Source organism: Salmo trutta, chromosome 21, assembly GCF_901001165.1.
Source record: "Salmo trutta chromosome 21, fSalTru1.1, whole genome shotgun sequence".
Lineage (NCBI taxonomy): Eukaryota > Metazoa > Chordata > Actinopteri > Salmoniformes > Salmonidae > Salmo > Salmo trutta.
In genome coordinates this window covers 25,875,002-25,887,811 of record NC_042977.1, presented here as the reverse complement: position 1 = coordinate 25,887,811, position 12,810 = coordinate 25,875,002, and the positions used below count along the sequence as shown (strand labels likewise).

Sequence of the window (12,810 nt, the reverse complement as noted above, 5' to 3'; positions counted from 1 at the left end):
ATACACATCATTTAACTAAAAGATAAAAAGCTATGACACATTTGAGTCAAGACAGTGAACCTCCTCTTCCTTATCACATGCTCCAAAACAGACAGATAATGGAATGTAAGTAGCCTTCTCACAATAACACCAAGTCGTTGGAAGAGTTAACATCCCCCGAGGTGACTTGACACAAAGCTGGAACAAATCAAATAAAACTCCAACTGGGTAAGGACACCTCCTCTAAGAATAGCAATGTTGATCCGAATGAGCATATTTTTCAAACAGATCCACAAGGTACAGTAGATGGATGTTATTGAACCATAAGCAGATTTGGCTCATTAATCAATACGGTCCAAATAATGATGTTCCATGCTTCTTTGAAAATATATATAATAATTGATCAAGCCTAATGTACAAGCAATACAAGACTCTATTATCTTGGTGGAAGATTATAATACGGTTTTAAATACCTAAATGGACTGTAAAGGAAATCACACTACAAACTATCACCCTCATGTACTTAAAGAAATCACGAATATTATGGATATAATGGAACTAGTGGATATATGGAGGCTTAAATATCCTGACCTAGTGACATATACATGTCGGAGGCTCAATCAAGTTACTCGTCTTGACTACTTTCTTATGTCATTGTCGTTGGCACCAAAAATACAAAAAAGTGTTGATAGGGGACAGAATGCGGTCGTACAATCAAATAATTGGCATATATGGCACCAGTCAAAAGTTTGGCAAATAGAAATCGAAACTGGATGGTGTTCAGAGATAGATGGGAATGGTTGAGTGGAGCTGAAGGACGTGAGATGTGCTGTGTCTGTAAACTATATATAGTGTGTATAGGCTGGAAGTGGAAGCCTAAGAGTAGTTGTCCATTAGTTTACTCCATTTAGGGGAGGGATGGTAGGGCTAGGGGAAAATAATAAAGGAAAATATATCAAAGAAATATATACAGTTAATTCGGAAAGTATTCAGACACTTTACTTTTTCCGCATTTTGTTATGTTACAGCCTTATCTAAAATGTATTATAGTTTTTTCCCCACATCAATCTACCTACAATACCCAACAAAGCAAAACCAGAATTTTTTTTTTTGCAAATGTATAAAAAATACAAAACTAAAAATAACATTTACATAAGTATTCAGACCCTTTACTCAGTACTTTGTTGAAGCACCTTTGGCAGCAATTACAGCCTCAAGTCTTCTTGGGTATGACGCTACAAGCTTGGCACACCTGTATTTGGGGAGTTTCTCCCATTTTTCTCTGCAGATCCTCTCAAGCTCTGTCAGGTTGGATGGGGAGTATTGCTGCACAGTTATTTTCAGGTCTCTCCAGAGATGTTCGATCAGGTTCAAGTCCTGGCTCAAGCTGGGCCACTCAAGGACATTCAGAGATTTGTCCAGAAGCCACTACTGCGTTGTCTTGGCTGTGTGCTTAAGGTCGTTGTCCTGTAGGTGAACCTTCACCCCAGTGTGAGGTCCTGAGCGCTCTGGTTTTCATCAAGGATCTCTCTGTACTTTGCTCCGTATATCTTTCCCTCGATCCTGACTAGTCTCCCAGTCCCTGCCGCTGAAAAACATCCCCACAGCATGATACTGCCTCCATCATGCTTCACTGTAGGGATGGTGCCAGGTTTCCTCCAGACGTGACACTTGGCATTCAGGCCAAAGAGTTCAATCTTGGTTTCATCAGACCAGAGAATCTTGTTTCTTATGGTCTGAGAGTCCTTTAGGTGCCTTTTGGCAAACTCCAAGTGGGCTGTCATGTGCGTTTTACTGAGGAGTGGCTTCTGTCTGGCCACTCTACCATAAAGGCCCGATTAGTGGAGTGCTGCAGAGATGGTTGTCCTTCTGGAAGGTTCTCCTATCTCCACAGAGGAACTCTGTAGCTCTGTCCTTGTGACTATCAGGTTCTTGGTCACCTCCCTGACCAAGGCCCTTTTCCCCCAATTACTCAGTTTGGCCAGGCAGTCAGCTCTAGGAAAAGTCTTGGTGGTTCCAAAACTTCTTCCATTTAAGAATGATGGAGGCCACCGTGTTCTTGGGTCCGCAATAAATGTTTTGGTACCCTTCCCCAGATCTGTGCCTCAACACAATCCTGTCTCGGAGCTCTACAGACAATTCCTTCAACCTCATGACTTGGTTTTTGCTCTGACATACACTGCCAACTGTGGGACCTTATACAGACAGGTGTGTGCCTTTCCAAAATCATGTCCAATCATTTGAATTTACCACCGGTGGACTCTAATCCGAGATGTTTAAACAACTTGGATTGGAGTCCATTGAAGGATGATCAATGGAAACAGGATGGGAAGGGGTCTGAATACTTTCCGAATGTACTGTATATTTACAAAAAAACATATGGTGAATTGGAAATGAGGCAGACAATTACATTGATGGGAGCCACAATCTATCTGCAATGTTAAAACTGATCTACACCCCCCCACACCCCACAAAAATAAAAGAATAGCGACATTCTAAAACATTAACAAGACACCTGATTGAGAAAGGCAACTTGGCAAGGTGCCAATGAACATTGTGAAGTCATACACTGGCGAAAGTCCAGCTATTAATGAAAAACAAAGCAAGCTCCAGCGGTAAGTCGGTTCCTGCCTGGCAGATCAACTAGTGTGGCGTGTAGGGACCACGGGAAGGATTCAGGCCATGCCTTTGGCACATCCAATTACAAAGTAAAGATGAAGGCATGCAGTGCAGTGGGGAAAGTCGTTTTACTAAGACACATTAATAAACTATGGTTCAGACATCTGGGCGTGAATAAATTATGACTCAAAACGTTTTTTTTTTATTAACGCAGGTTTTGGTCATTTCAATTCAAATTACATATTTATTAATGAGCCAAAAAATGATAAATTTGCTAAATATTGAAATTCCTTGAAATGATCATCACAATTGGTGCTGTGAAGTGTAATAACATATTTAGCATACTTTACATTATATTATAAACTGGGTGGTTCGAGCCCTGAATGTTGATTGGCTGAAAGCCGTGGTATATCAGACCGTATACCACGGGTTTGACAAAACAGTTCTTTCTGCTGTTCTAATTACGTTGGTAACCATTTTAAAATAGCAATAAGGCACCTCGGGGGTTGCGTAGCGTCGTGCATAAAAACAGCCTTTAACCGTGGTATATTGGCCATATACCACACCCCCTCGGGCCTTATTGCTTAAATATGTCATACTTAGGGGAGTGCCTTGAATAGATCTCTTCAGTGCAATATGACTCATCCATGTCTTTGAAAGCCACGCATTAGTGTGACTTAATACAGAGAAATGGTCATCAACATTTTCCATGCACAAGCAGATCCGTTTCATGATAGTAGATCCAGCTTGTTAAATGTGAAACATGACAAGGTGTTCAACTTCGATTCACTTCTTATGGGGTGAGATCCCGATGCAAAGCATGTTAGACAACATACCATGATGTTTTCCCTGATTCCCTCACAGCCCTATGGACCTTCTGCACTCAATGCAATAGTCTATTATTCCATTTCTATCCTATGGGATGCAAAGCTTGATATACCACAGCTTGCTATACCCCAGTGTTTCCCAAACTCAGTCCTAGGGGCCCCAAGGGGTGAACATTTAGTTTTTTTCCCCCTAGCACTAGACAGCTGATTCAAATAATCAACTAATCATCAACCTTTAATTATTTGAAATCAGCTGTGTAGTGCTAGAGCAAAAAACAATACCTGCACCCCTTGGGGTTCAGCGGACCGAGTTTGGGAAACACTGCTATACCACATATCATGATGTTTTCCCAGACTCCCTGGACCTTCTGCAATCAATGCAATGGTCTATTATGCCCACATAGGGTCAACAGTACGCCTGGTCACCGTGGAAACTGCACCACACACAAAAAGGTGCTATCTGGATACTAAAATGGTTCTTCGGCTGTCCCCATAGCAGAACCCTTTGAAGAACCCTTTTTGGTTCCACAGTGGTTCTACATGGAACCCAAAAGAGTTCTACCTGGAATCAAAAAGGGTTCTACCTGGAACCAAAAAGGTTTATCCTATGGGGACAGCCGAAGATCCCTTTTGGAGTGTACAGTGCAATGTGTAGAAACTCATTTGCATTCCCAGATAGACCATTGAATTTATAAACCAACCAATCTCACAATCAACATTCAAAATGGCTGAGGATTATGTAGGTATGTTGTAAAACGTTCTGGATGTATTTACATATTTTCTTAATCCTCAAGCAAATACTGTACGTCTCAATTTCAGCTATTTAGCCGGTTTGATGAATTTTCCACTTAAATCAAAGAATACTTTCACTTCAGGAACCTCTTTCCCAGTGTTAGATTAAAATGATTTTCTTTTTTTTGACACCGGCATTCCCCACATTTGTAAACATCATCACGTTTTAGTCTCTGTTAATCCAAAGTTATACCAACCAGACCACCAGGCCCAGCATTGATTAAAACACCATCCTCAGAGAAAACTGTGCCAAAGGTTCAGCAGCACAGAGTGAATGCCTCTGTGGGTGTATAGTCCAACACAAGCAGGGGGAAATCATTAATAATATTGAAAACACTTTACTACATGTTTTGCAGGTAAACTTTTCACAAAAACCTTTTATACTATTCCATACATGATTTGTATGTTGTTTGTTGTTACATACTTTATGAAAGAGTCAAATATTATGGGAAAGATGGCTCTTCTTCTATACAACCATTTCCTATTTATAGAGATGCACTCTATTGAAAGGTCAAATCTGGGACAGGTAAACAGACAACTTTGGGGGCAGTCAATCAAATACCCTTTTCGCACCCTTTTAGTGCAGATCTGAAACACTATGCTTGCTTGCTTATTTTCCTTTCACCTGGTTCTTTCCAGCAGGATTCCAGCAACTATGGTGGAGGGGTAACCAGGACAGCACAGCACAGCACAGCTTGCTTTGGCTTGGCTTGGATTAGAAGTGTGACAAGGGTCAAACTGTCCTGATAGATTGTGGCTTATACCTGACCTAATGTAGTATGATGCTCCCCAGTGGTTGAATGGTTTAGATGATAAGCCATTGGAAGGGCTCTCTGGGGACTAGTGGAGCAGGAGGACGTTTGAGAGGAATAGGCTGACAGATAAACCAAGGCTAGCTATCATGAGGTGGATATAAACCACTATTCTTACCTGTCTATTGAGTTTGTTCAAGAATCTACAAGGCAGTGATTGTTACAAGAATACACAACTGAGTGTGTACAGCAGTTTGTGTTCCAGGAGTGTTTGTCCTTTAGATCCATACAGAAATCTGTCTGGAAGACCACAGATCGTGTCAGTCAGTCCCAGACAAAGGTCTACCACAGAGTCGACTACAGAGTACCCAGCTTCCTACTAGCTATCACACCTCATTCCAATTGAACCTAAGCCTTACTAACAGCTTTAATCAGAGGAAATGTGTTGTCTCGATAACAAATTACAACATAAAACACCACACTGATTCAACTCCTGATTTGGACTCTCTTTTTCGTTTCTGCTCCAGCCCTATACAATAGAATCCCATGTATTTGATAGTGATAGAGACAGAGCTGGCTGCAGTTCTAAAAGCAAAGCCACGGCTGGAGTCTATTTCTGGCTGTGTGGAGCCGACGCTGTTCAGAGATGAAATGACATAGCGCCAGTTCACTTGACACAGTGGACTAGCTGTGCTCTAATGAATCTGATTATGCACCCTCCTCCGCAGTCGGACTGGCCTCTCTCCTCCCTCCTCCTCAGGACTCGGTTGTCATCTATCCCCACTGCATGATGATGACAAACCACTGGCTGAAACAAACTGACCAGCCTACACTGACAGGCATTAGGCAGCCAGACCAAATGTTAAGCCTCCTCTATCTTTTACCCACTGTGATGACGTCGGAGTACTAGTCAGACTAAATGTTAGCCTAAACCTCCTCTGCTTTGTACGCAACTGTGATGACATTAGAGAGAGTACAAGTCAGATGTGCTACACTTATAGATGTCAGATTTCCGTCAAGTTGTCACTATTAATCTACACGTCAGATTTCCTTCAAGTTTATCTGAATGAAACATCTAAGCATCTCATTTTCAGCAGTGGCAGTCTGCGGTAGGATGAAGAAACATCTAAAAGAGCGTATTGGTTGTGGGGGTAGAGTATGTACGTACATATGCTCTATCTTTTATATAGAAATGACATCTCTGTAATCCTGTTATAGTTCTGACACAGTGAGAGGGGGACTGTGATGTGGAGGATGCTTGGCACTTGACGATTGGTTCCACTGTGTGATACTGTGACACTGCAGCCCTTGATGTTAAGACACATTGACACTGCTACTTTATCTACAAACTATATAAAACTAATGTTTAGGAATACAAACAGTATATTTTTGGTCCTAACTCAATTGAAATACAATATCTATCTTCCCCCCAGAGTGTGTGGCATAACGAAGTTGACAACCAAATGTCTCTAAATTGATTAACCCAGTGTTTACTGCTGTTGCTGCCAAATAACGAGACATAAATGGGTATACTGATCCAGTGAAATTGATAAAGGGCTCAAAAGAGACCGAGGATGATAGTAGCCAAGCCTAACATATTTAAGGCCTTTCTTTCAACATAAAATAATTGTGACACCTTAGTAGATTTACAAACTATAAAGAAAATGGCAGAAAATGGCAGTCTGACAGAAGCCAGTTAAGTCAACATCGATATGAAGTATTTGTGTCTGGACCAATTTTGACCTTTAATCAGATTTAGTGCCTTTTGTCGCCTCTCAAACAAACACCAATCCAAGACTGGAAGAGGACCATCTCAGACAATACATTCCAGTTACTGTACGACAAATCTTGCTCCAATGCCTCTGAGAGAGAGAGCGAGAGAGAGTACATTTCTGAGCAAAGATAAAGGCACTGTGACATACAGACGATGAGAGAGATGCACAAATCACAATAGCCTACTTATTTTGTCCTGTCACAGTAAAAGGAGTGTAGGCTATTGCAGTGACAGTGCCAACTGTACCTATGATCCCAATAATATCAGCTTAGCTCCATGAAAACATCAGTAGTATTTAGTATTTAGGTACTAAATATTTAGGTAACCGCAGCAGTTAAGAGTGTTGGGCAAGTAACTGGAAAGTTGCTGGATTGAATCCCTGAGCTGACTAGGTGAAGAAATCGGCAGATATCTTTTTGAGCAAGGCACTTAACCCTAATTGCTCCTGTAAGTTGGATAAGAGTGACTACTAAAATGTAAAATGAGGAGGGCAAAAATCTCCCGATGCCTGCTTAGTTAAATAGGTACATCTGCAACACTGATGTTCTCTTCTCTCTCTGTCAGAATGATGATAAACGTCTATCTCTCTCTATAACACTGAACACAGCAGCGCACATTGAGCAACAGTATCCGTCTATGTAATACTACATTTGTCATATGAATGGTAGGTTATTTGATATGCGCTAATGGCAGAAACGGTCGTTTAATTGAAAGCACTACAATGACAATAGCTAAATCTGCTACAACTTGTTTGAACTTAGATGATTCACGATATATTGACCGCGTCATGCACTGCATTCCAACACCAGGAAATAATATAATACTGTATTAAGGAAAACATGAATGCATTCATCAATAGGTTTATCTCGAATAGCACAGAGACTATTCACGACATGTGAAAGAGCAGTAAGTAGGGATTGCCTTTTGTCTTCATCAAGCGTCCTATGGTGCGCTGCTGTGTGCAACTGATGTGGGCTGCTGTATCGGCGCTAGAATGATGGTATTTCATATCTAGTGTGATGCAAGTCTTTCTGAGACAACCGTCATCTTGGTGGTTACAATGTAGCCTCATTGAAAACAATGGCTTTTGGTCAACAAACAATTGTCAAATAAGGCAGATAATAGTAGGCTAATGATGTGGTTCATTCCTCAGCATCAGTATTGGAAAAATGTACCAATCAACCACTCGCTATTGCTATAGAGGAAAACATGCAGCTTATAGGGAAAATATTGAAAGCTTACCTTCAGTCTTCTCAAGTCAGAATTCATGAGTGGAGTGACATTCGATAAATCCTAAATGAAACGATATTTGTTTATGAGAAATAATAAGAAAGAGCGACTGGTGGTGGCTGTATAGCTGGGTATCAAACCGCACGAGCCTCTGTTCCATGCACATGACAGCTCGCTCTGTTGCTGCAGCGCAGAGAGGACGAAAACCCACATAGTGGAAAAATGAGGATGCCAATAAGACCCGGCATGGAGAAGGACTAAGGACAGGGAAACAAATTAAACTGCTGCTCTGTTGCAATAGAGACGATTGCGTTGGGAATATACAATAATTTTATAGAATAGAATTGAATAGAATATAGTTATATATTATAAATTAAAATATGTCATTATAAAATGTGCCTTTTCCTTCAGTGCATAACAAGAGACATAAAACAGACTTAATAACAATTATTTGCTCTGTCATATTTTCAACAAAACGTTATTTTTGAACTGGTAAAAAAAATGGCATTTGAAGTCAGAAATACAAATACTTGTGCCAAAAACAGGTTTATGTACAGCATACATATACACATAACAAATGCAATTGTGTACGGCTATTAATAGCCTAATTATTTAGCATTTCCTAGAGTTTTGGTCAACATGATCCCTAAAAAGCAACAGCAGATTGTTTCCCTTCATTGCCAATAAACCAGCATCACAGGAAGAGAGGAGCAGTATATCACGTGTTAGGGGCCCTTATAAAATAAAATAATTAGAAACAATTGTGTCCAATTTTTCGTATCAATATTCTAATTATCTCACACACAGTGTAGCTGTGTTAGTAACTAATGTGGCAATGATTGTGTTATTGAAAGTCATTTTAACATGCTACAGTGAAATGCTGAGGGATTACTTTCAGGACTATCAGGACTATTCAGGAATACTAAACTCAGTGTCCTCCAGCCCTAAATAGTACAGTATTGAAAGTAGAGAACTACTGACATAAAAGTATCATACAAACATTCTTTACTGTTAATGTACAATCTGTGCTATATCTTTACCTGTCTTATATCTCACACATTTTTATAAAGAAACATCACATACTATAACTTTACTATGCTCACACAGCTCAAACTACTGTGGGTTGGCCTATCATAGCACTACTAGACAGTAAGAGACTCTCCCATCCCATCCTGTGAGGTATTGTAGGGATTGTGCATGCAGAGTGGAGGAGAGGAAAATGCAGGTTATTCAGTGAAGATCAAATGAGAACTGGCATCTGCTTTGAAAACAGAGTGGTCTTGTCCACATCTGTGGCTCATTAGCTACGCTGCTGTCACTACAAACAGAGGGGGGACATGAAGAAAACCCATGACAGATGCAATTTAGTTTGCCAAAAAATTCTGCTGATCAGCCAAAACTGTGAGGAACGACAGCAAACTAGTTTGTGAAAATGATGTAATAAAGTTTTTAAGTTTGGGACTGAAGACAGTGAAATAAAATCTTGCTTTTTGGAGAGATGGGCTTTCATTTTGTATGAACTGACGGATTATGCTATTATACACTTTGGATCTAAATATTTCCTGATATAAAAAAAATGACATGGATCTTCAGTACCAGTCAAAAGTTTGGACACGCCTACTCATTCAAGGGTTTTTCTTTATTTTTACTATTTTCTACATTGTAAAATAATAGTGAAGACATCAAAACCATACAATAACACATATGGAATCATGTAGTAACCAAAAAAGTGTTAAACAAATCAAAATATATTTTAAATTTGAGATTCTTCAAAGTAGCCACCCTTTGCCTTGATGACAGCTTTGCACACTCTTGGCATTCTCTCAACCAGTTTCATGATGTAGTCACCTGGAATGCATTTCATTTAACAGGTGTGCCTTGTTAAAAGTTAGTTTGTGGAATTTCTTTCCTTCTAAATGTGTTTGAGCCAATCAGTTGTGTTGTGACAAGGTAGGGATGGTATACCAAAGATAGCCCTATTTGGTAAAAGATCAAGTCCATATTATGGCAAGGACAGCTAAAATAAGCAAAGAGAAATGACAGTCCATCATTACTTTAAGACATGAAGGTCAGTCAATGGGAAAATGTCAAGTTGAAAGTTTCTTCAAGTGCAGTCACAAAAACCATCAAGCGTTATGATGAAACTGGCTCTCATGAGGACCGCTACAGGAAAGGAAGACCCAGAGTTACCTCTGCTGCAGAGGATAAGTTCATTAGTTACCAGCATCAGAAATTGCAGCCCAAATAAATGCTTCACAGAGTTCAAGTAACAGACACATCTCAACATCAACTGTTCAGAGGAGACTGTGTGAATCAGGCCTTCATGGTCGAATTGCTGCTAAGAAACCACTACTAAAGGACACCAATAATAATAAGAGACTTGCTTGGGCCAAGAAACACAAGCAATGGACATTAGACCGGTGGAAATCTGTCCTTTGGTCTGATGAGTCCAAATTTGGGATTTTTGTTTCCAACCGCCGTGTCTTTGTTAGACGCAGAGTAGTTGCACAGATGATCTCTGCATGTGTGGTTCCCACCATTGAAGTATGGAGGAGGTGTGATGGCGTGGGGGTGCTTTTCTGGTGACACTGTCTGTGATTTATTTAGAATTCAAGGTACACTTAACCAGCATGGCTACCACAGCATTCTCCAGCGATACACCGTCCCATCTAGTTTGCGCTTAGTGGGACTATCATGTGTTTTTTAACCAAACAATGACCCAGCACACCTCCAGGATGTGTAAGCGCTATTTGACCAAGAAGGAGAGTGATGGAGTGCTGCATCAGGTGACCTGGCCTCCACAATCACCCGACCTCAACCCAATTGAGATTGTTTGGGATGAGTTGGACCATAGAGTGAGGAAAAGCAGCCAACAAGTGCTTAGTATATGTGGGAACTCCTTCAAGACTGTTGGAAAAGCATGTCTTGTGAAGCTAGTTGAGAGAATGCCAAGAGTGTGCAAAGCTGTCATCAAGGCAAAGGGTGGCTACTTTGAAGAATCTCAAATATAAAATATATTTTGATTTGTTTAACACTTTTTTGGTTACTACATGATTCCATATGTGTTATTTCATAGTTTTGATGTCTTCACTATTATTCTACAATGTAGAAAATAGTAAAAATAAAGAAAAACCCTTGAATGAGTAGGTGTGTCCAAACTTTTGACTGGAACTGTATTTATTTGGATCGTTGTAAAAAACTTAAAACATGAGAGGGAAAGCGTTTCACTTCGCTGTCTGTGAAGGTCAAACTGTTCATCTTTTGTTAAACTGCTGATGCCATTTCTTGCAATTCAGAGAAATCAGAGTAGGAATCAAGTATATCTGGAGGAAAACAGCTCACTTCTTACAACTCTACACATTTTGCCATGGGTCAGATAGCAAAATATTCTGCTAGTTTCTGTCAAGGTTGTGCGCTACTGGTGGAAAAGTCAGGTGCAGGAGAGCAGAGAGTTGTGAACAGGCGCACACTTTATTTAGGCAGAGGCAATAAAACAGACAGACGCCACTGCGTCAAAACCTTCAGCCAAAGGTAAAAAGTGCAAGGCGCGAAACAGTCACAAAAATAAGCAAATGTTTAACAATTAAACATCCTCGTGAAACACCATGGAATACAGGAGAAAGACCAGCCTGGCGCGTAACACGAAACACGTAACAAAAACATGGGGGGGAACAGAGGAATAAATACATGCAGTGTGATTAGGGAATGTAAACCAGGTAGGTGTGCAGGGAACAAGACAAAACAAATGGAACAATGAAAAAATGGAGCGGCGATGGCTAGAAAGCCAGTGACGTCGACCGCCGAACGTCGCCCGAACAAGGTGAGGAGCCGACTTCGGTGGAAGTCATGACAGTTTCCTTTAATTCTAAACATGTTGCCATGGCTTATGACACATTCCCATACTATCTAATAATAATAGCTTTATATTGGTTTGGGTATCCCTAAAGCTCACCACCCCACCCCGCCGTGCCTCCTGCTCCATTTCCCATAAACAGGCTTACTCTTCCATCTGAAACTGTGGACAAAAACACACATCTGGCATGAAAAGAGGCTAATTCACACCCCGGTCAGAGCTGACATTCTTCCTGAACGATTTTGTTCCTCAGATTAGGTGTTTTTTGGTAAGATCAAAAAAGAAGCATGCAGTAGCTGAATGGATGAAATGAAGATAAAAATGTATTTGATATCCTTAAAATGTAATCATGCTCATTCAGTGTAAGTAAAATCGTATCCTCAAATGGCTGCATGAAAAATGGAAAGAGAACTAGGCTAAATACTCACTACTGAATATTGGATTTGCAGTTATAGGTTATAGGTGCACTCATTCTGCAATGCCATTTTATGCCATTTTATTTTCATTCTATTCTACCTTAACTAGGTTTTGTTTACTATGTTGTCTTTACAGTCTATGGGCACCTGCATAGTAAGATCTTTGTCCCAGTCATCTGAAAATCATATTTTATTTTAGTTATCTGATTTATACGTGGTGCTACCCCATCCTCTCTCCCACTATAAAGCCAATAAGGCATTGTCATTTGACCCCTTGCTAATAGTTGTGAATACTTCCCTAAATCAATGTGGAGTCTATAATTCGAAATTAAGCCATTCTTTCTGTGGCCATTATGAGATCTCTTCTTTTCACTGAGACTTTGTCTAATAGTACTGAGTAGCTTTAGGCCACTTACTAAACTGGAGGGCTGAAGTGTGTGGAGGTCATATCAATACAAGTACAACTAATTACAGAGGAGAGCCTCTCTTGTATGTTAATGTATTCACTCAGCCTTTGTGTCACGTTCTGACCAGTAAAGGGGTTATTTGTTATTGTAGTTTGGTCAGG

General features: G+C 40.3%; 1 protein-coding gene across 4 annotated transcripts in view; it reads right to left on the bottom strand.

The window, feature by feature from the left end:
* dlgap1a (discs, large (Drosophila) homolog-associated protein 1a) overlaps nt 1-8,150 on the bottom strand; it is a 112,339-nt gene extending 104,189 nt beyond the window's left edge. For all 4 annotated transcript variants that reach the window (XM_029704916.1, XM_029704919.1, XM_029704918.1 and 1 more), the window contains exon 1: nt 7,986-8,150. The gene's annotated coding sequence lies outside the window, so the exon portion shown is untranslated. The remainder of the gene's footprint in view (nt 1-7,985) is intronic.
* Between the last annotated feature and the right edge of the window lie 4,660 nt (nt 8,151-12,810).